This window comes from Mastigoproctus giganteus, chromosome 13 (assembly GCF_048544385.1).
Source record: "Mastigoproctus giganteus isolate SK-2022 chromosome 13, ASM4854438v1, whole genome shotgun sequence".
NCBI lineage: Eukaryota > Metazoa > Arthropoda > Arachnida > Uropygi > Thelyphonidae > Mastigoproctus > Mastigoproctus giganteus.
In genome coordinates, this window is record NC_143587.1 from 129,652,790 (window position 1) to 129,674,609 (window position 21,820).

At 39.5% G+C, this 21,820-nt stretch overlaps 1 protein-coding gene across 2 annotated transcripts in view; it reads right to left on the minus strand.

Moving 5' to 3' along the window:
• Window positions 1-21,820, minus strand: part of LOC150076437 (uncharacterized) — a 367,945-nt gene that overhangs the window by 76,421 nt on the left and 269,704 nt on the right. For both annotated transcript variants that reach the window (XM_090387745.1, XM_090387744.1), the window contains exon 3: window positions 15,923-15,972. The gene's annotated coding sequence lies outside the window, so the exon portion shown is untranslated. The remainder of the gene's footprint in view (window positions 1-15,922; window positions 15,973-21,820) is intronic.

Genomic DNA, 21,820 nt, shown 5'->3' on the forward strand with positions numbered 1-21,820 from the left:
TGTTTGTTTATTATTTGGTTTTTAGGAGCATTAGCAACTAAGGCCATATTGCTCCGGGATATGCGGTGGTCATTCCCTTGACCTTTCCACATCCTCCGTATTTGGTGGTGATGGGCTCGAACCCCGGTCTAATCAAGAAGCGTGGGCTTCGCACTGCTGCTCCTTCCCACCTGGCTACGGAGGCGCCCAAAGAAACAAGAAACAGTCTTATACTCAATGTCCTCATAATACCAGGAATATAAAATGAGTGTTATGTGTAGGTACTAACAGCAAATCCCATCAACGTGAGGTGTGAAAGTATTTTTTGTAAAGCTTATTGTCAGTTTATTACGTATAATTTAATCTTCTGTCTTACATCTCTGACAGTTAAAGCTGCTGTCTTACATAAGACAAGATTTAACTCGATATATAATGGTAAAGTTATTTATTTATTACTGTAGACATTAATAATTTAATTTTATTTTGAATTACTTAATTTTAATGGTTTCTTCTAATATTAAATTAATAATTCAGAATATAAATATATAAATTTTGATCGCTTCTTATTGTAACAATTTATATATCACAATTTTACGTTTTGATTACTACCACCTCACTAACCGATTTCTTCAAATGTTTTGAAATAAGTCAAAAAAACACTTCCTGAAGCCCAGGATCGAACCGTTGCCCTTTAATCTGTTTTTTATCTAATATCTCATCTTTTTTGTCATATCATCAAACGCTGTTTGTCAGTACCTTAAATTAAGCTGTTTCTTTTGCTGTTCAAAATATGAACAAAAAATTTAAATAAATTTACTAGCAAACTTAAAATAAGCTTGCTAGTAAATTTATTATTTTGAGTATTTGAAAATATTTATTTTTAAGAGCGTTTTCGTAATCGTTTTCGCACCCTAAATACGTTCTTAAATATAGAGGTCATAAATTGGTTTCTGTTGCTTATGGGCCATTTTAGGAAACATAAGATACTCCCTTTAGAAACTTTTGTGTGAACGCAGATTTTCATTCAGCTTATATTCAAAATCACGTCCACCTTCTTGACGAAACGGAACCTCAGGCATGCACGAGCTGGGTATTTTTCGCATTTTTATGTGGTGCTGTGCCAGATTTACTTCATAAATTTTCAGAAAACGGAAGACGTTCCAAGTTAAAAACACTCCATTGGAAAGGATGGCAGAAACCAGTGTGTGTGTGTGTGTTCTATTTAAAATGAAGCCGGAGTAGTAGTAGATTTGGGAGGAAGGAAGAAAGATTAGGAAAGCTTGTGATAGTTTCTTAAAGATTGCAAATACGATTTGCACTAGTAGTTACCCATTAGCTGCAACCTTTAAAAAATCATCGCAAGGCGCACTCTCCAGAAATTTCAGTTGATCACCTATTTATTGTATTTTTGTTATAAAAAATAAATTATTTAAAAAATTAAATGAATATTAATATTTGGTTTCAATTTGTGCCTTTTCAACATGTGATATTACACTTGATCCATGGTTGCTCAATCTTTTATGGATTATTGTCCAAGTACCGGGAATAAAAAATGCACTTTATTCATCACGAAAAAGTTGGCCAGCTGAGTGTTTTTCTTTTCTTTAGTTTCTCATAAGAGAGTCAATTCTTTAAGTCTCTAGCACTCCTTATTGATTGCAGAACCTTGTTCTTTAAATTGATGCAACAGACGCACAAAACTGAAATCCTGAGAATGTATTGAGAGAAGCGATATGACCGCATTTACTGATGATCACTGAAAACACACCCAAAAACGCATTCTCAGTGATGACCTTTAGCAACAAATTTATTACACTGTGATTAACTTCACCAATTGGCCTCATTTCCGAAAACATGATGTGCCAATGACCTTAAGCAAGCACATTTTTTCTTTTCCTTCCGCCATTTCGTTATCTTAGCGTAGCAGAGATCTTTGTCCTGTTGTTACAGTTAAATAGTCGAAAAGATTCTTAAAATTGCAGTCCTCCTGTATTAATCGTTCCTTTTTTTAACCTATCAACATGAACTCCTCTTATTTTAATCAGTGAAACAGCGAATCTTCGATTTCTGGACAAGTTATAAACATACTATTCTCGAGTTAGAACTATTAATCACATGTCATTCAAAACTAGTGTGGACTGTACCCTATTCAAACGTTGACAAGTCAATCGGTGTCGGGAGGGAGTTGTACTATTTCCCTTGCGGAAATTTAAGGTTTTTCATCCTGCGAAAAGGAAACCGATCACAGAATGCACGCGCTATTTACAGGCGCAGTATACCGACACCTCTTGGGGCGCCTCCGTGGGCAGGAGCAGCAGTGCGTAGCACACGCTTCTTGATTAGACCAGGGTTTGAGCCCGTGACCACCAAATACAGAGGATACGGAAAAGTCAGGGAATGACAACCGCATATCCTCGGAGCAATATGGCCATAGTTGCTAATGCTCTTAAAAAAAAACAAATAACAACAACAACAACAACTACCGACGCCTCATGGCTTCAGAACACTGAAAACAACAGCACGATACATGGCCTTAGTTGCATAGGTGTTGACTGCATTCAATCATCACTGCTTTGCTTTCCTTCTGATCCCATTTAAGCAGAGTTTATTGTATATCTAAATATTTGGAGTACATCATACAAGTGTTTATCCAAGCAGTGAAGATTTTGTGTGCTGTTTGAGTCAAACCAATTTAGCAGCCAATAAACCAGATCCTGTCTGGTATTGATAACACAACATTGCGCTGTTTTCAACTGGAAATTGAAACAAGCCATATATCTGTTTATTAGATAAAGGATCGCTATCGATGTTTGATAAATTCTGAGGCCCAAGAGGTATCACCAACTATGCAGTTAGTGTGCAGCACAAGCCAAAACTTGACTACATGAGATTGCATCGCAATCCATTGGAGTATGAAGAGACATGAGATTGCATCGCAATCCATTGGAGTATGAAGAGACTGAAGTCAAATGTAACTCATCAAGATGCTGCCGGAGATTACAATAACCTAAAGAAAACAGACGCGTTGCACGATGCAGCCGAGTCTATTAATCAAAATGCTATTGCCAAACCTTATCACTCCTTTCTGCCTGCTTTTGACTCCCTCGAGCTACTTAAACTCCTTAACTCCAAAGACTCCTAAGCAAACATCGAAGCTTTCCTCTACAAGACTTGGTACTTTATAGCGATCACCATTGACGGACGATTAGCTCCATACATTCGAATCGTAATCTTCTATGATTGGCGTAATGGTATTTTTCCTTGTCTTCCCTTCCGGAGGATCGGTGCTCTGTCGCTGCGCTTAGGATAAACAGAGAAGTCGCTAATCGAGGGGACAGATAGCGGATTATGTGCAGCATAAGGAACGGATAACATTTCTGCTCCGCTGATCGGCACTTTAGAGAAACTGTTCGGACGAAAATATGCAGCGAAAATGAAGTGCACGAGGAGGGATGAAGACATTTGTTTCTTTAAAGATTATATTCCTCCGAGGACAGCATAAGGTTGCGGAACAGCGGAAGTGGACGAGGGATAAGGAAGGAAGAGGGGCGGAGGGGGTACATCTAATCAAAACAATTCAATTTCCCTAAGTCGATCATTCCATACTTTTATGGATCGTTGAACTGGGGATGAAAGGGTTTCTGTAATAAAGACTGCTTGAAGAAATTAATAAGAAAGTTTAGATAAAGAGATTGACTGGCATTAAGGTGGAAACAAGAGAAGCCAAATCAGCGATACTCAGCGCTCCCTGTCTTCTTTCTCTGAGGGAAACTGAGTTTTTAATTAAGGAGGGTTAAAGGATCCTTTCTGAAATTCGGATAAAAAGAGATGAGGTAGAATCTTATTTTGTGTTGTTTTTCTTTACTGTCTTATTTCATGATTGTGCACAGAAGATAAACGCGCTTCTTCTTTCGCTGGAAGATTTTCATACAGTTTCATGTTCATTTATTTATTATTTTCATTTCGTGTTCAAATAAATGAAATTCTTTTTATTATCAGACATAATTGAATTGCAACTTATTTTAATGAAATTATTAGCTTTAGAACCACGGTCAGTAATTTGTTTGGGAGGCTCTGTGAGTTAACATGTGAAGATGGTGCTCGGAACATCACTTTGCGAATGATGGAGTACTGAAATTTATCAGCCAGGGCAGTGGTCATGTAGACTTAATAAATAGTGCTCGGATTGTACCTGATCGAAATTCCAGTAATTCTTTAAGACTTTGTGTTTCGGTAGTTTAATTTTATAAAGGAGTTTCAGTAGCCATTTCTCTATTCTGAGTATATTTCCTAAAAGTAACTGTGCTTATATGCAACGTGTATACTTGTGTTATGGTAACATTAGTATCATGCAACATTGTATGCTGTCCTAGAAATAGGCTTAAAGGGTAGTTTTCATTTTTATTTCAGCTAGGTTTCTTTTACTGGACTGTGCTATATCACAAGGACACCGTTTGGATGATTGTCATCCAAACGGTATCCAAACGATGGAGAGTCATTGGGGAGGTCGAGATGGGTCACGCACACACATGTGGCGTCTTGGGGTTCTTAAAACGTGTCCAAAGATGTTATTTCTGGGGCAAAGGAACAATCCCAGAAGACAGGAACGAGAAATTGCAGGAAAACCCGTTTACGGGCAAAGACATCTAAAGATGACCAGTATCTGGCTTCAAGAGCCAAACGAATGATCAACAGAAAAACCAAACAGAAAGCTCCAACAAGACGTAGAAAATGTCTGCACGTCTTGTTGGAGCTTTTATCAACAGCAGGTTGTACTGTATCAAAGAAATATGGTCTTATAGGTTAAAATTAGAGGAGGAGGATTCTACGTACGAAACCTGCGACTGTCGTTCTTCTAACCCAATACAAGTTAGCCAGATTATCATGGAGTGTATAGCACACATTTGGGACATGAACAAGGGAGCCAAGTTATGGTCTGTTATATGTCAAGGTTCAGTGTGAATAATGATTTTTGACTGTGTTACACCTCAGGAGAATACGTGTGATATCAGTCCTTTGGCTTATGGAAGTATAACACCTTTGGTGAAAGGAGGATAATGATGTTAGGAGCCATCAACTGGCTCTCCTTACAATTGGCTCCAACCTCCCCATAAAGTTTTCGAGACCGCAACCTTGATTGCTAGATTAAGTATTAGGGCGTATTGTGTTGCTCTAATACTTAACCTCTGCATTTCATTGAAACTTCTCCAGTGCAATTGATCCTCGCGCACTTCTCCATTGGATTCAGTTGTTTATTAAATATTTGGAAAGTGAAGATATGCAGTAGAGGTCTGCCAGATGCCCAGAGGTGAGCTCTATAGAACATCTATAGAGCTCACAGACATGTGAATGCTTTAGGCAGGTGAATGCACATCTCCACTCATCTCAAGAGTCCTATAAGAACTAAGATCTGAGTCGAAGAGGAATGTAATTTATTGCAATGAATATCTCTTTCGGTAGCATGTGGGCTGGGCGAGAACTGTTGTTTATTGCCGTAGGGTTTATTAGATCATATTGCGCCTTATATAATGTCTGTAAATTGCGTGTGTTCTGTGATCAGTCTGGAGGAAAAACCCGATTTTTTGAAGAAAAACCATGATATTCTCATCTGAGACCAACTAACTCAGCCAGGTTGTGTAAAAGACCCATAAAAATTAAATTCCTCGCGTTATTCATGGGATTCAAACTTACATCTTTTCCATCCGGTGGGGAGAATAGTGATTCTAGCTAGAGAGAGAGAGAGAGAGAGAGAGAGAGAGAGAGAGAGAGAGAGAGAGAGAGAGAGAGAGAGAGGTAACAATATCCCATATTTAGTCGCATCCCATACGCATCCTTATGTAACCATTTATTCGAAGTACGAAATTCGTTTAATTTTTATGGGTTGATGATTATTTTTTCATGGCATGCACGTTCGTTATGTTTTGGCTTTAGAGTTTTTGTTTATGTAGACACAAAAAATTATTAATTTCTACAAGTGGTGCGGGGATATTTCTAAAAATATATAAGTTCCTTAATTCTTGCACACAAGTGTACACTCTGAGTGTTCGTTGGAGAGTGTATCTTAAATCAAATGAACAGAAACAAATCATAATCACTATTTATATGTACCTATACAATCCTTTTCTGTTGTATTTACTACTTCAGAAATTTAACAAATCAGTAGTACTATGCTGCTATACTGCTTTAATAATTAGAATCGCTAAATTCATTGACTAAACTATCTTTCTAATTTCTCATTTTGTTCGACACGCTTTGCGCTCTCCAATAATTAGCTTTGTTGTGAGATTTAAAGAGTTGGCAAGTGAAGCTAATGGATATGTTGCATTTAACTAGCTAATAATACTACTAATAAACTAATACTAAGTAACTGCCGTGGATAGAACTTACATAATCAGAAGCAATCACAGAATCGCAAGCAACCCTTCTTGCAATAATCTGCTGTCTTGTGCAGTTTTAGTAAGAGTGTGTGCAAAAGCTAATAGCTCAAGTTTTTCTTTTTCATTTAAAGATTATAGTTAATATAAATAGAGCGAAATAGATGCCAAATGGCCTTAGTTACTTCCGTGGAAATTTCAAAAAAATAAAAACACAGAAAAACTCAAACTGAGTCCGCTCGGAACCAACAATCATTCTTCTTTCAAAACCCTGAAAACCCACGGCGTGTTTACCATGCTTGGTACTATTATCATTTCGTTGGGCTGCATATGACAGATATAATTCTCTCCTCAGAGAAGTACATCTGTCAGATGCAGCCCGACGACGAATTAACAGTTCTTCACTCTCTGATATTTTGTTTGGATGCTATAGAAACCTGGATAATAGCTAGAGGTGCATTCTGCTGTCCACTGATGTCATCATCATCGACCAGCCGTCCCTGAATCTCGTTCAATGTGAACAAAAATTTTCCTGGTGTACCGCTGGCCTCATGGAGACCGACTTTGCTATCCCATTCAGTTGGGTGTACACTACTCAACATGTGGTCTAATGTTCTCCAAAGCCTTTCCGACAAACTTACCAATATTCGGTCTTCTTTTGTATTAATTGCAAGTGTTACACTGATAATTCTAATGACACTATGATATAGTCATTTACATATGTTATCGGGAAGTGCTTCATGAATGAAAATCATGACAATATGCTATCAACCTTTTTTTAATAACGGCACCCCTAAGTTATTTATTTTATTTTGCGGCACCCAACTCAATTTTGTGTATGTGTGTGTGTGTGTGTGTATATATAATATTAAAAATTAAATGTTATATTGATAGTTATTACAATAATATAATTATAAAAATTACATTTCATAATACAAATTATATCTATACACCATATAATAATTTTATTCTTTATATAGAGGTACTAAGTAAATAATTATAGATCACCACAAAATTAAAAAGATACTGTACACCTTTTTATAATTAAATAAATTAAAGTTTAAAAAAATAAGTTTAAGTAACTTAAACCCAAATTACGTGGCACCCCTGAATTGTTGTTGCGGCACCCCGGTTGAAAACCACTGCATTAAACCGTTCTTGATGAAAGTAGCTTTTCTAATACTGAGTTGTTAATGCCACAGAGGACAGAATAGCACCGCTGTGATATTTCTGTCTGCATTCTTCAGATCGAAACCGGTTTGTTCTTCAAACTTCATAAGTATTTAAAAATTAATATTTATTGATGAATTTTATAGAAAACATATCTGTTGAATATGACATTTCTAAAAGTCAGGTTGCTATCACGCTTTTTTATTAGGAATTGAATGCCCAGACTGTTTAAAATGGCTTTCATGAAGCCAATCAAATAAGTTTGGATATTGCGTAATCCTATTTTAATTTTGTTAAAAAAATAGTTCTTCCAGTAACCCGTATACCCAGATTGTTGTCAACTTCCTTACTGTTTAAATCAATATAAATACGAAATATGACACCTCTTTTTAGCTGAAGACTCTTCTGTTTTTACACTTCTTGGAATCTGCCAAAATCCCTGAATAAGAAGTGAAAAATGATGCATGACACGAAGTTCGTTTTACAACACCACTGTTGTTTCAAATGCTTATCTTCAATAAGCATTTCAGCAAAGAAAAATTAACACACCTGATGTCTAGCTGGATTTTAAAATTTTGCTAAAACAAATTAGTTTTCCAACTGAAACCAATTAAACCCGACCACAAGAAATACATCGAATGCGTTTATGATTTTCCAGTCGTGCCCTATACGAATAAACGTAAGACTTGTAGAATAAAACTGCCAAATTGTATGTACTGACTGCCACCTACTGTAAAATAGCCGCACTACTGTAGAACATCATTGATCCGAGACATGGTTTATTACTGAACCTTGGAAATTCCTATATCTAACAATACTGGTCTACTACAAGTTATGTGATGGATCACCGAAGTGGCTACGATACGTACGAAAAAGATAGAATTGGCAAACATATGAAAGGAATGAGAGAAAGCAGGTCTACCTTTCTTTCCTGTGTGTGTGTGTGCTCATCGAACAGCGATTCCGCTCCCTTTCGGAGAGGAAAGGGAACGGTATCGCTATGCAGGCTGATCGTTGTGAAGAGGTAATGGAGCTCTTTGGAATGATGTGACGTGGAACAAAGACACGAAAAGAAAGAAAGTTCTAAACAGCAGCACTGTAACCTTCTCGGGAATAAGAGAGAGTAAGGAAAAGGCAGTATGAACACATAGAAGTTTTTCTCGTATGTAGCATGTCTCCTGCATTTAAAAAAGCGCAGAAGAAAGAAATAGCTGCTGTCTGTTGATATTAGAGAAAAATGGCATATTGATGTAAAAGCTATTGAAAACACCAACCGATGTTTTTATATAAATAACATTTAACATAATAAGTGAATTAAAATAAATAACAATGCTGGTCTACTATTCTATACGGAACTTTTAGGCATAGGACCGCTTAACAGATCGTCATAAATCACAACCAATTCTGCCCAATCACCAGTAGCCATTTCATTCATTACTGGAATATAATTTCCTGGAAAATGATCATATCATTTGGCATAGATTTTTAGAATCATCCACTGGTTGGAATTTTCTCGCATCCGTAACACTCTGTGTATGTTTTAGAAATAATATGGTAAACGGCATGTGTGTACACCCGATTTTTGAATCACTGGTGGGGAAACACTCTTCTTCTCCCCCAAACACTAATTACTAACTGTTGTACCTCCCTTACCCTTCCTTCCATGCCCTTCCCTTCTCTCCTTAATAAGAACTTTTTGCTGTATACATAAAAGTCCCTTCCTCTTTCATTATTAACACAGTTGTCAGTTATGACATAAATACCTTCCCCTCTTTCTTTTTATTTCATTTATAGATCCATCCTATTCCACCACAGATAATTCACAGTTAGCATTAGCATTAGTAGAGGCATTTGATGCAAGAAAGCAAGCTTATGCAGCATCAGCCAAAAAAAAAAAAAAATAAAGTAAAATAAATAAATAAAAAACAACCACTTCCACTTCACCCCTCTGTTCGTTCGAAATACCTGTCCAGCTGAGCCTTAAACTTATTTAGGCTATCAACTTCCACGACAAGGGATGGAAGTCTGTTCCACCTACCAACCACCCGCTGGCTAAAGGCAAATTTCCGCACATCTATCCTACATCTGTCTTTCCTCAATTTGAATTTATGCACTCTCAGGTGATTATTCTGAGCAAGAGGAAGAATCCCATCAGCATTGAGCATGCTCAACCCATTTAAGGCTTTGTACACCTCTATCAGATCACCTTGCTGGTGCCTAGTCTCCAGACACTGTAATTCTCAAAACTTAAGCCTTTCTTCGTAAGAGCACCCCTTTGTTCCATTCACTAATCTTGTTGCCCTTCTCTGTACTCGTTCCAGCAGCTCTACATCCTCCTTGAAATGAGGCCTCCAGGCCTGTATACAGTACTCTAGGTATGGCCTGACCATTGCCTTATACAAGGGAATAATCATCTCCTTATCCCTGCTAGAAAAATTCCTATATATCATTGACAATACACCATGAGCTACTCTTGCAGCCCGTCTGCACTGCTCAGAGAACTTCATATCTGCCTGCACAACCACCCCCAGGTCCCTTTCATTCTCTACCACTGTCAGTGTAGTACCACAGAGTTGATACGTTGCTCTGGGGTTGCTGTTTCCCATACGTAGTACTTTACATTTGTCAATGTTAAACTTCATTTTCCACCTCTCAGCCCATCTGCTCAACCTTTCCAAATCCTGTTGCAGCAGCATAGTGTCAGTAGTGTCCTTGACAACCCTGCCAACCTTCGTATCGTCTGCAAACTTGGACATTAAGCTTGATATACCATCATCAATATCATTTATAAATACAGAAAACAATAAAGGACCCAATACTGAACCCTGAGGGACTCCACTAATAACATTAGTCCACGATGAGCAGTGTCCATTGATTACCACTCTCTGTCTTCTCCCCCTCAACCACCCCTTTATCCATAGCAGCAATTTGCCTCCAATGCCACACTGCTCCAATTTGTGCAGCAGTCTTCCATGTGCAACAGTATCAAAAGCCTTTCTAAGATCCAAGTATATAATATCAAAGTTATTCCCTGCATCCAGTTCTTTTGTGACTGCATCATAGTATCCAATCAAATTGGTCAGGCAAGACTTCCCCTTAACAAAACCATGCTGTGTCCGAGCTATAACTGAAGTCTTGTCTAGATGATCCTGCAGTGCTTCTTTAACCAGTGCCTCCATTAATTTTCCGGGAACAGAAGTTAAATTCACAGGTCTATAATTACTTGTGTCAGCCTTTGATCCTCCTTTGTGAATTGGGGTCACATTTGCACATCTCCAGTCCATGGGTACCTCCCCTGAGTCCAAGGAAGCTCTCATAATTATGGCTAAGGGTTTGCTTACTTCTTTAATATAACTGGATAGATCCCATCCACCCTGGGTGCCTTTCTTGTGTTTATCTTCAACAATTTCTCCTCCACTTTACTCTCAGTTATTACAAGATTCTCTAGCTTACTGCCAGAGCTGAATACACCTCTGGCATTTCCCTCGCTGAATAACTCCTCATGTGTGAATGTCGATGCAAAATATTCATTTTATTTGTTAGCTACCTGAGCAGGATCATCAACTGTTCACCCATCGATATCAAGTGGACCAATCTGATTCATCTCCTTCCTTCTAGAGTTTACATAAGTAAAGAACTCTTTGCTGTTTTTCTTCGCATCCCTTGCCAAGGATTTCTCGTAATCTACCTTCGCCTGCCTAACCTCCTTTGTAACTTGATTACAGATCAACTTGTATCTATCATAGGCTTCTGTGTCACGTGTTAATTTGTATGTATCCCATGCATTTTTCTTCTCTGCCATATGCCTCATTAGTTCATCTGACATCCATTTAGGCCTAAACCTTGAACAATATTTCTTAGTTGGTATGTAAAGCCTAGTAGCTTCCAAGATAAGTTCTTTGAATGCTTCCCATTTTGAATTTGCTGTTGGTAACATCATCAGTTGATCCCACTGTATAGAATTTAAATACTGTCTCAGTCCATAGTAGTCGCCTTTACGAAAGCAATACCCCTTCCCTTTACCCCTAATGGTAGTTACCTCTTTGAGTAAATCCCACTTCAGAACACTGTGATTACTGCCACCTAGTGGTTCATTTATCTGCAGATTCTTAATGCATGAAGAATCACTGCTGATAATCAAATCAAGAGTATTACTCCCTCTAGTTGCCTCCCGAACATGCTGATGTAGAAAACAATCATCCAATAAATCCACAAAAGCCTTGCTAGTGTGTGAGTGACCAGCCCCCAAATTCCAGTCAATATCTGGGAAATTAAAATCCCCCATTATAAGACTCTCTGATTTACTGGCCCACTCTATTTCCCTGTACAGTTCCTTATTATACTCATCAGAGTCATTAGGCCTATAGCACACTCCTACTCTCAATTTTGATCTCCCAATGCTTATGTCACACCAAACTGACTCGACACTGCACTGTCTAGCGATGTCGACTGGCTTCACTTCCTTGGATTTTATGTGTTTCTTAACTAATAGCATAACCCCTCCTCCCTTCCTATCCTGTCTATCCTTTCTGTAGCCATTGTACTCCCCAAATTCCAGTTCTGCATTCCTTATATCTGTGTGACACCACGTCTCTGAAATCGCAACAATATCTGCCTTTGATGTTTTGAGCAATACCTCAAATTCATCAAATTTATTTACTAAACTCCTAGCATTGGTGTACACGCAAGTATACATGCACCTGTTTCTATTCTTAGCTACCCTAACACAACCCATGTGTTTACTTGTACCCCCATGATTCCCAGCAGTCTCTGAAATATCCTGCATCTTATTTTCCAGGCTGCTGCTCATTCCAATAGAAGCAGTGCAAGAATCACTTTCTCCTCTGCCAGTGGCTACTGTTAATCTATTAGTCCTTGTATCCCCCCAATCTAGCAGTTTTCCGACCCACCTAACACTGCCTCGATAGCATCAGCAAACGTTCTTGCTGTTACTCATGAGCTGGTAGGGAATAATTTCCACATAGTTTATTTGGATTTTAGCAAGGCATTTGACTCAGTCTTCCAGGAAAGGTTATTGTATAAGCTGGCACATGTTGAGATTAGTGGAAATATTCTTAGGTGGGTGGCCGAAGGCAGATGGTTAGGATATTCTTCAGGTTGGTGTGAAGTCAGATATGGGGTACCCTAAGGATCGGTTGTTGGAGCACTGTTGTTTCTGATTTTCATAAACGACATCGATGGTGGGACAGACGGCTTGATATCAAAATTTGCAAACGACTTAAAGATTGGTAGAGTAGTTAATGATCAGTACCAGGCAGCGTTCCTTCAGGATCACTTTAACAGGCTGCAAGGATGTTCAGAAAAGTAGCAGCTATGTTTTAATGCAGAAAAATGCAAAATGCCTTGGGGGATGCCAACCGCAAAATAAATTGTACACTTGGTGGTGTTGAATTAAAAACAATACAGGATATAAGGAATGTGGGAGTTATAATAGGTAGATATGAAGTTTGCTGATCAATGTAAACAGGCATCCAAGAAAGCCGATGGTGCCCTATCGGTGATTGGAACATTATTCTGTAGAGATATTGAGGCCATAGTCCTAATGTATAAGCAATTATAAGACGACATTTGGAACACTGTTCAAGTATGGAAATCTCGTCTAAAGAAAGACGTTGAACTTCTTGAAAAGATTTAAAGACGGGCAACTCTCATGGTGAGATCAAGAGGGTGACCGTATGAGGAAAGACTCCGAGTATGCGGGCTACAGAGCTTGGTAGCCAGGCACCTCACAGGTGACCTAATTGAGATTTATAAGGCTCTGAGAGGGATTAGTAAAATGAACGAAGGCGGAATATTCACTGTTATAGAGAATTCCAGAACTCGGGGCTTAAATTCGAATTACAGGGACAGAGGTTTAGACTAGGTTGTAGGATGGTTTTTTTTAACATTTAACAAAATGTTAAATGTTAAAGGTGAAACTGTACAAAAAACGTGGAACCCACATGTCTGATTAAAAAATGAGTAAAGGTTTAAATTTATTGCCTATGGCGAAGGATAATTGATTGGCGTGACCATTCTCTTTAGAACACGGTGCAAGTTTTTTTCGATGATTCTTAAGCATCTCTATACACGTTAGAGCAGTATTTCATGGTGGAAACAAACGAAGAAAGCCTAGATCTGGATGAAGTTGATAGTTTTGAGTTCCAAAAAGAGATCAATGCGATTTCAAGTAGAGAATCTTGCTTGGTGTCTAGGAATATGAGTATTATTCACTATAAGCATAAGCAAATAAGGGTTTTTTTTGCAAAAATAATAGGATCCAGTTTTAGGACTGGCGTTAAATAAGTTATCCCACCCACACCAAAAATCAGTCTTGAACTGCAATTAAGGATCCAGTGGTGGATATTAGAATAACTGTGCTCGTTTGTTCAGTGAAAGCTTGATAAAATGGTGAAACAAGCAAAAAACATTTTAATGTCACTCGTTCTCCTAGCCGAAGCTCATGCAACCCATGGTATGAATGAGTATTGTTTGTAATAGAATATGTTCTTTGATAAGTTTTTCTCTTAGATTGGACCAAAGTTACCAGTGTGGAAAACCATGGTGCTTGGCTATAGCGTAAAAAATAATAATTCCTATATGTTTTCCGCTCTGTGTTGAAGGCTGATGATCGTAAGCCCTTGTGCTAACAGCGAGGTCAGTCAAAATGGGGAAAAAATTAAAATTATTATTTTAAACACAGGAACTTGCATTCTTAACCGTATGTCTGTTTCGTTGTAGAAGTATGTGTTCGGGGACTCATTTGTGACGGCTGAAATATACTGAATGACTTGCGGGAAAACCCTATCCTCCCACCTGAGCTCGGCTGACTACAACCTCTATTGAAGAAGATTTTAGAAATTCCTGCAGTCGTTAACATGAATCGAATCCAAGATTACCCCAGAACAACCTCATCCACCCATGTTTAATATGTCTGTAAATTGCATGTGTTCTTTGGTCGGTTGGTTTGTTTTGCTGGACGAAAAATTCGAGTTTCCTGGAGAAGAAGCCTTGCTATTCTCGCCTGAGAACAACTTACTGAGCCACGGAATGAAAAAATCCAATGACAGTTCCACACGTCATTGATGGGATTCGAGCCCAGGTCTTTTTTTCATCCGGTGTGGGGAGGATAGTGATTATAGCAGAAAGTGAAATGTAGTACATCAGCAAAATTACGGATAGCACGATCTATTTCGTTAGTGAGCGGCCTGTAGAGGCCATTTAACCAAATCGCAAAAAGATCGAGATCGACAAAAAGCTTGTCTCGAAGGCTTCATGACTAGCCCCGTCTTAACCTAAAAAATGTTAGTTTGAGTTAGAGTAGGCGTTAAAGAAAAGGAGGATGTAATATGTCATTATTATTTTTAGGTGAATTTGGCGGTAATGGAGGTAGCAGTAAGGAGCCAGTGGCTGTTACAAAAGACCAGAAACTACAATTTTTAGTTTGAACAAGAGGCAAGGGTTTTATCCTTGCTTCTTGGATTGAATCAATAATACACTGCAATTTTTGCGATATTCGATAATGGGAGAAAAGGAAGCTGGGCATTTAGATATTGTCCCAGATAAACTTTTTCCTGCAGCTTGATAATTCATTAAACTAAAGGTTGAGAAGAACATAAAGTATATAATACTGTATACACGTAGATGCTACTGTGTTCTTCTATTCATGTACTGGCTGAGTAGTATCAGTGAGTTTTTTTTATCCTGCCCACGCCAAAAATCAATCTTGAACTGCAATTAAGGGTCCAGTGGTGAATATTAGAATAACTGTGCTCGTTTGTTCAGTGAAAGATTGATAAAATGATGAAACAAGCAAGCAAAAAACATTTTAATGTCACTCGTTGTCCTAGCCGAAGCTTATGCAACCGGTGGTATGAATGAATATTACTAAATCGTCCCCCCATAAGTTCGACTTCGTCTGTTATAGAAGCTGTGCTGTGGATTTGTAAGAATGCTGGATAGCTCTATCATTACAGAAAAAGTTTTTCTCATATTATATGAATGAGAAATCGTATGTCAAGATTATAAACAATTTAGTAAACCTAGAGTACGGAGGAAATACTACAAATAGTTCCCACACCAGGTGGAAAAGACCTGAGTTAAAGTCCCGTCGATGGCGCGAGGAATTTTTATGAGCCTTTTTCATAACGTGGTTGGGTTAGTTATTCTCAGGCATGGTTTTTCGTCCAGTAAACAGAAAATCGCCTACAGAACACTCGAAATTTACAGACAGAGTACATGGAGAGAATACACCAGGTGGAATTTAGCTCCAAAAACCCAACAGCAACTCCTAATAATTTAGGCTTAATTTAGCTTCGAAGAAGTGCCAACGAAATGCTGTTGATTATTTGAGACGTTTAGTTAAATGAACTAATCTATATATATCTGTTTATACATACCTGTCGTATGTCCAGTGTTGGACCATACAGTTCAATCTTGGAACACTCACCTATGACAGATGGAAAGAAAAAATAAGTTAGTTTAATAACGAATAGTCAAAAATACGTATATTTATTTCATATGGATTTTGTTTTCAAACAGTTTCTTAGATTAGATTTTCAAAGGTAGAAATATACAGAGCTAGGTCTTAGTAGTCTTATAAGACTGAAACTAATTATAAATAAAAATTAAATCTAATTTTTCGCTAAAATGAATCCTTTTGTTATTTGGCTCTCTAAACCGGGCTTACTGATGGGAGATGGATTATTTTAAAAGTTTTCCCTGATGTTTTCAATTCATTAAAACACAAGTATGCTGTGTCTGCAAATTGTATGTATTCTATACGAGAGAGGGAACCACCATACAGTCCTTGTCCGAAGAATACATGGTTTTTATTCACATATCTAAAATCTTGATACACGGAAGTTGAATTTGCTGTTTTGGCTAGCATAGTGGACATAGTGGACATAGTGTTTTTTTGTTATGCGGTTCCCGTGGTTTCCCACAAATCCGCTTTAAATACTCTGTTAACATAGCAAAGCCAGTCAGTGTGGGTTATGTGTGAGTAGTGTGTTGTTTGTGTTGTTTGACTGGCCTCTTCGTCACTGGGAGGCGCGATCACCAGGAAGGAGCCTCCCAGCATCCGTCCACTGGCACGAGGAGCCGGACCAGGGAGTAAAAGACATCTGACGGGCCGTCCACACTCTTGCAAGAGTGGGGAGGGTCAAGGAAAGAGCTGAGAAGAGACAGGAAAGTGGAAGACAGACAAGATAGCGTAGGCATCCTCCCAGGCGAAACGGAGCAGGAAGAGGCTAGGTGCAGTTGTGGGAGTCCTGGAGAAAGACTGTGGATAGGAAGAAGAGAATAGGTAAAGTTCAAATTAAAGAGTCCAGGATCGTCACAATGGAGAGTCTCGGACCGGCGTCGACAGGGCTGTCCGCCATTTGCAGTTTCATGTCTGGAAGTTTCCGGTGCTGGGTATCAGTTGCTGTCTAGAGGAGGTTATCCAGGAGTAGTGTTCGGGAGTTGCAGGTGATGCCAGCGACGACGAAAGACCTCGTTGGCATAACTGGTCAGTGCACGGAAGGCATCATTAGATTCCAATAACTTGGTTTCTGGCCGAAGTGATGTAGTGTGGAGGTCTAGGAGTAGTTGGTTTCTTAGATCTAAGTATACGTTGCATGAGTGCATCACGTGATCCCAGTCTTCAGGTTCTCCGCAGGTACAGAGGGCATCCTCGACTAGGCCGAACTCTAGAAGGCGTCTCTTGAAGGACCCGTGGCCAGTTAATAGGAAGGAAGCATAGACGTTAGGGAAGAACCAAGTGGAACGTTGCTTGTTGATGTAGGTTACCACAGGAAGGAAAAGTTTAGTAGTTGCTCCAGTTGTGGAGTTATTCCAGCGGGTTTTCCATAAGTTTATGAATTGTAGCCACACACATTTATGTTCCTGTTTGATGTTGGTATCGGTACGGGTTTGAATAGTGAGGAATTCAGCTTCCTTATTCTTCTTGATGGCATGAGAAAGTCCGATAAAAGCGACGTGGAGGTCCAAAGGGAGGCGGCCTGTTAGTAGCTGTAGGGCGGCAGTTGATGTCGTTCTACATGCGCGGGTCATTTGTAGTAGCATAAGTCGTTGAATTTGCTGAATTTTACGTTGAGCATGCACTAAAGTCATTCGGTGGTACCATACTGCAGCTCCATATGTGACAATTGGTATAAATACTGCTGAGTATAAAAGGCGTTGAGTTGGTCCTTTAAGACCCCAGTCCTTGCGGGTAAAGCGTGCTAACATAGTGATGTAATTTTTTATCTTTTCTTTGATAGCTTGGATATGAGGAATGAAAGTTCTCCTGTCGTCCAAAATTACTCCTAGGTACTTCACCGATCGGTAGTTTTTCAGTGGGCGGCCATTAAAACGTATGGTAGGAGGTCTGGAGAAGTCCAGTTTGCCTTTTAATAGGAGGGTCTTGCTCTTCTCAGTGGAGACTGAGAGTTTATTTTCCGTGGCCCATACGGACAGAGCAGCGAGAACAACCGTAGCCTGAGTTTCTATGGTGGCGCGGGTGGGGCCCTCAATGATAATAACCATGTCGTCGGCATAAGAAAGCTGAGTAGTGTGTGGGTAGTTCCTCAGAAGCCAGTCGTCGAGTATCATATTCCAGACAGCTGGCCCCAAGATGGAGCCCTGGGGACAGCCTCGGGTTAGATGTCGGGTGATGCAGTGATATTTTGTTTTGATGCTGACCTTACGGTTAGAGAAGTAGCTTTTGAGGCAGTGGTAGAAATTCCAAGTACAGTTAGAGACTCTGGCCCTCTGAAGAACGCCCGGCCACCACACTGTGTCAAAAGCTCCTTTGAAGTCAATGAAGATTGCCAGTACATAAGTTGCATCCGACTGTTCTGCAACTTTGAGGGTTTTAGATAGAGCATCAATTGTGGAGCACCCTTGTTTGAATTCAAATTGAAGCGAGGATGCCAAACCACTGGCTTCATATCGGGGTTGGAAGCGGGAGAGCAGCAGTCTCTCTAAAACCTTGCCGAGAATGGGAAGCAGCGCAATCGGGCGATATGCCTTGGAGGTACCTGTGGGATCCTTAGGCAAGAGCCTCAGGTTAGTATGCGTCCAACGTGATGGAAAGTTACCCTCATTCAGACAGGTGTTGAAGAGCTGAAGTTTTGGCTAGCATGTTTACTCTTACAATAGCAATTGTTTTGCTATGTAAGAGTTTAGTCATCATATACATCATCTCATTTTGAGTTCGAACTCAAACCGCCATACCAAAATGTATTGAACAATTAGCTTCTAAAAATGGACAGGGATGACGTCCCCAATAGCTACCAAGAAGGGGAAAAAACTTCTCTTTGCGAAAGTATCATCCCAAATGAAAGGCATCACACAACTGTTAACATCACCAAAGAGCGATTGAGTCTGCGAAATGCCATAAATAGAACTAAATCACTGCGAACTTGTAGAAACCCAAATATCATAATAACCAAGAGCACTTTTATACAATCATTGATATTAAAAGATGGATTCTCCAACGGAATTCTATTTTTTTAGTAGCTTTCGGTTGATCGATCAAATTCTCTCTCACACTCTTTCCATAAATGCTGTAGAAATTTTTATCTTCTCTCACATTGTCCAAATTATAGTTGGGTAATATAAGAAAGATATGAGAAGGATTGGAAATATTTATATTGTGTGTAATACACGTGAATGTAAACTTTCACACCCCATAGGAGTGTTCCTGGTTTGGTTATGCTTTAATTTGCTAATAAACTAATTAGAGTGATAAATCCAAAAAACTTATCTGCCGTATCTTATCTAATAAGAGGAATCTTTTTCTAGTTAAACCAATAAACATGACCACGAAGTTCGTATTTATGGTAGGTATATTTACTATACATTCTTCTGAGTGGGAGAGATAGTACTACGGTTATGCATGAGCACAAATTTCCTTAATAAAAGATCTGTACGTCAAAATAAAAGAGAAATATGGCATTTATTTCCATGCAACCAAATAAAAAAGGGGGGAAATAAATAGCAGAGCACTTTGAAGAAAACATTACGAATTTAAATTCGTATTTTTTATTTTTTTATTTCCTAAGGTGATGTGCTTTCGCTGTGGAGACTATTTCAGAGGTTACGAACTGGGAAACAGAAATCCTAGAGTAATATATAAGATAAGGATATTGGAGCTAAAAATAGTTCAATGCGAAAAGGACTTGGGTGTTGGGATTCAGCGGGGCATGAAATTTTCAATGCAGTGTAAACAGGTGGCTAAAAAGGCATATGGCGTCTGTTCGTGATTGATAGAACTTTTGCTAGTCGGGAGAAGGACGCCATCATTCCTGTATACAAGACAATTTGGAATGGCCGCATTTGGAATATTGTATTCAAGTCTGGACCGCACTTAAAAAAAAAGACAGAACTTCTGGAGAGTGTCCGAGAAGAGTCCACCTGATTAGTGATGGGGCACATCGACACTTAAGAAGAACGGCTTAGAAGGTGCTGGACTGCAAAGTTTGACATCTCAGGGGAAATCTGAATGAGGTGTACAAGGCGCCGAAGAGGTTGAGTAAAATGAATGAGGGAGGCCTCCTGTTCTCCTTGTACATGAAAAAGAACCGGTTGACACAACTATAAAATTTTAGGGAATAACAGAAGACTGGATCTCATGAAATTCACCTCTGGGCAGCAAGCCCTCCTTCCCAATGTTCCAGAAGCAGTGATTGTGATTAAATGTAAAGCTGGATGGGATAGTTACCTTACGGAATAGTACAAATATTTCTGTTTCACTTTATTATTATTACGGAAACAAAACGGTACAGAGGGACTTTATTCAAAAATGGCAACATAGCAGTGGCTGCCATGATACAGATGCAATACTGCCAAAGATGGAACAAAGGGAAGAGGTGGTCCTCAGTAGGAGATATGGCCACCCCCTAATGTCGATGCAGGCTTTACATCGCCTGTCCATACTTAGAACAATGTTGTTGATAAGTTCTTGCAGTAACATCGTCCATTCCTCTGTTAGCGCCGCCTTCGGCTGGTGAACATTTTTAGTGGGTGTGGACGTACCGCTAGGCGCCTCCCCAGAGGGTCCCATATGTGTTCGATGGGAGTTAGATCGGTGAAACGGGCAGGCCAATCAATACGAACAATGTCCTCACTTTCCAAAAGCATATCAACAGCTGCAGTGCGATAGGGTGTGGTGTTATCATCCATAAACACGAACTCGGGGAAAATGGCACCTCGGAATAGACGTACATGGGGAAGGATTACCTCAGTACAGTAGCGTCTTCCAGTATCTGGAGTTATATACGTCCATCCAAGATAACGCCTCCCTAGACGAGAACACCTCGACCGCCATACCGATCCCTTTCAGTGATGTTTGCAGGATGATACCGTGTGCCAACCTCTTGCCAGATTAGCTGACGTCCAGAACCGCTGCTGAGACTGAATCTATTCTCATCAGTAAAGAGTACCTTACCCCACTGCGCTACTGTCCAGTCCTTGTGTTCGATGCACCACTGTAAACAGTGTCTCCGATGGGCAGGTGTTAAAGGGACACAGCGTGCTGGCCGTCAGGCAAACAGTCCACTTTTGTGGAGTCACCTGTCCACAGTAAACTGCGAAATCCTATGCTCCTATGCAGCTGGTTTGCAATGGATCCCGCTGTTTGGTGTCAGTCCCTCTTGGCCTGTAGGAGTATATAGCGGTCATCATTGGGCGTTGTTTTTCGTGTACGATAACTATTGGTCCTTCGAACAGCTATACCTGTCATTCTGAAGGCTCACCACGCACGTGAGACGATGCTATGGGCGATACCGAACTCTGCAGCCACACTCCTCGCACTTCGAGCTTCCCAATTATTGGGCCCCGGGTGAAGTCATCCAGATGTTATCTACTGGCTATTTCGTTGTCTGTAGCACTGTATGAAACCAATCGAACGTCTGTAACAATCGTGGTCATCATTCGATACTTTACACATAACTGCTGAACTGCTGCTTTTATCTGTTTATGTGAGCCCTCATCACGATTCAAATTTTTGTATGTGCACCAGCTTTCTGCTGAACGGCCACAATTATGCAAATCCCCACAGGCTGTTTCGTTTGACTTTGTGGTTGTAACCTTTAGAAATAGTGTTGGTCCTTAAGTTTTGCACACGTGTATAACATTAAATGGTGCTATCTAAAACTAGAAGAGACCAAATTAGAAATATTGACATTAGAATGAAATTGAGAATAGAAATTTTGAGGGAGAAGATGACTGCATCGTGTTTGAGATGGTTTGGACATGTGAAGAGAATGAACTCGAACAGAATACCAAGAAGAATGTTTGAGTTGAAAATG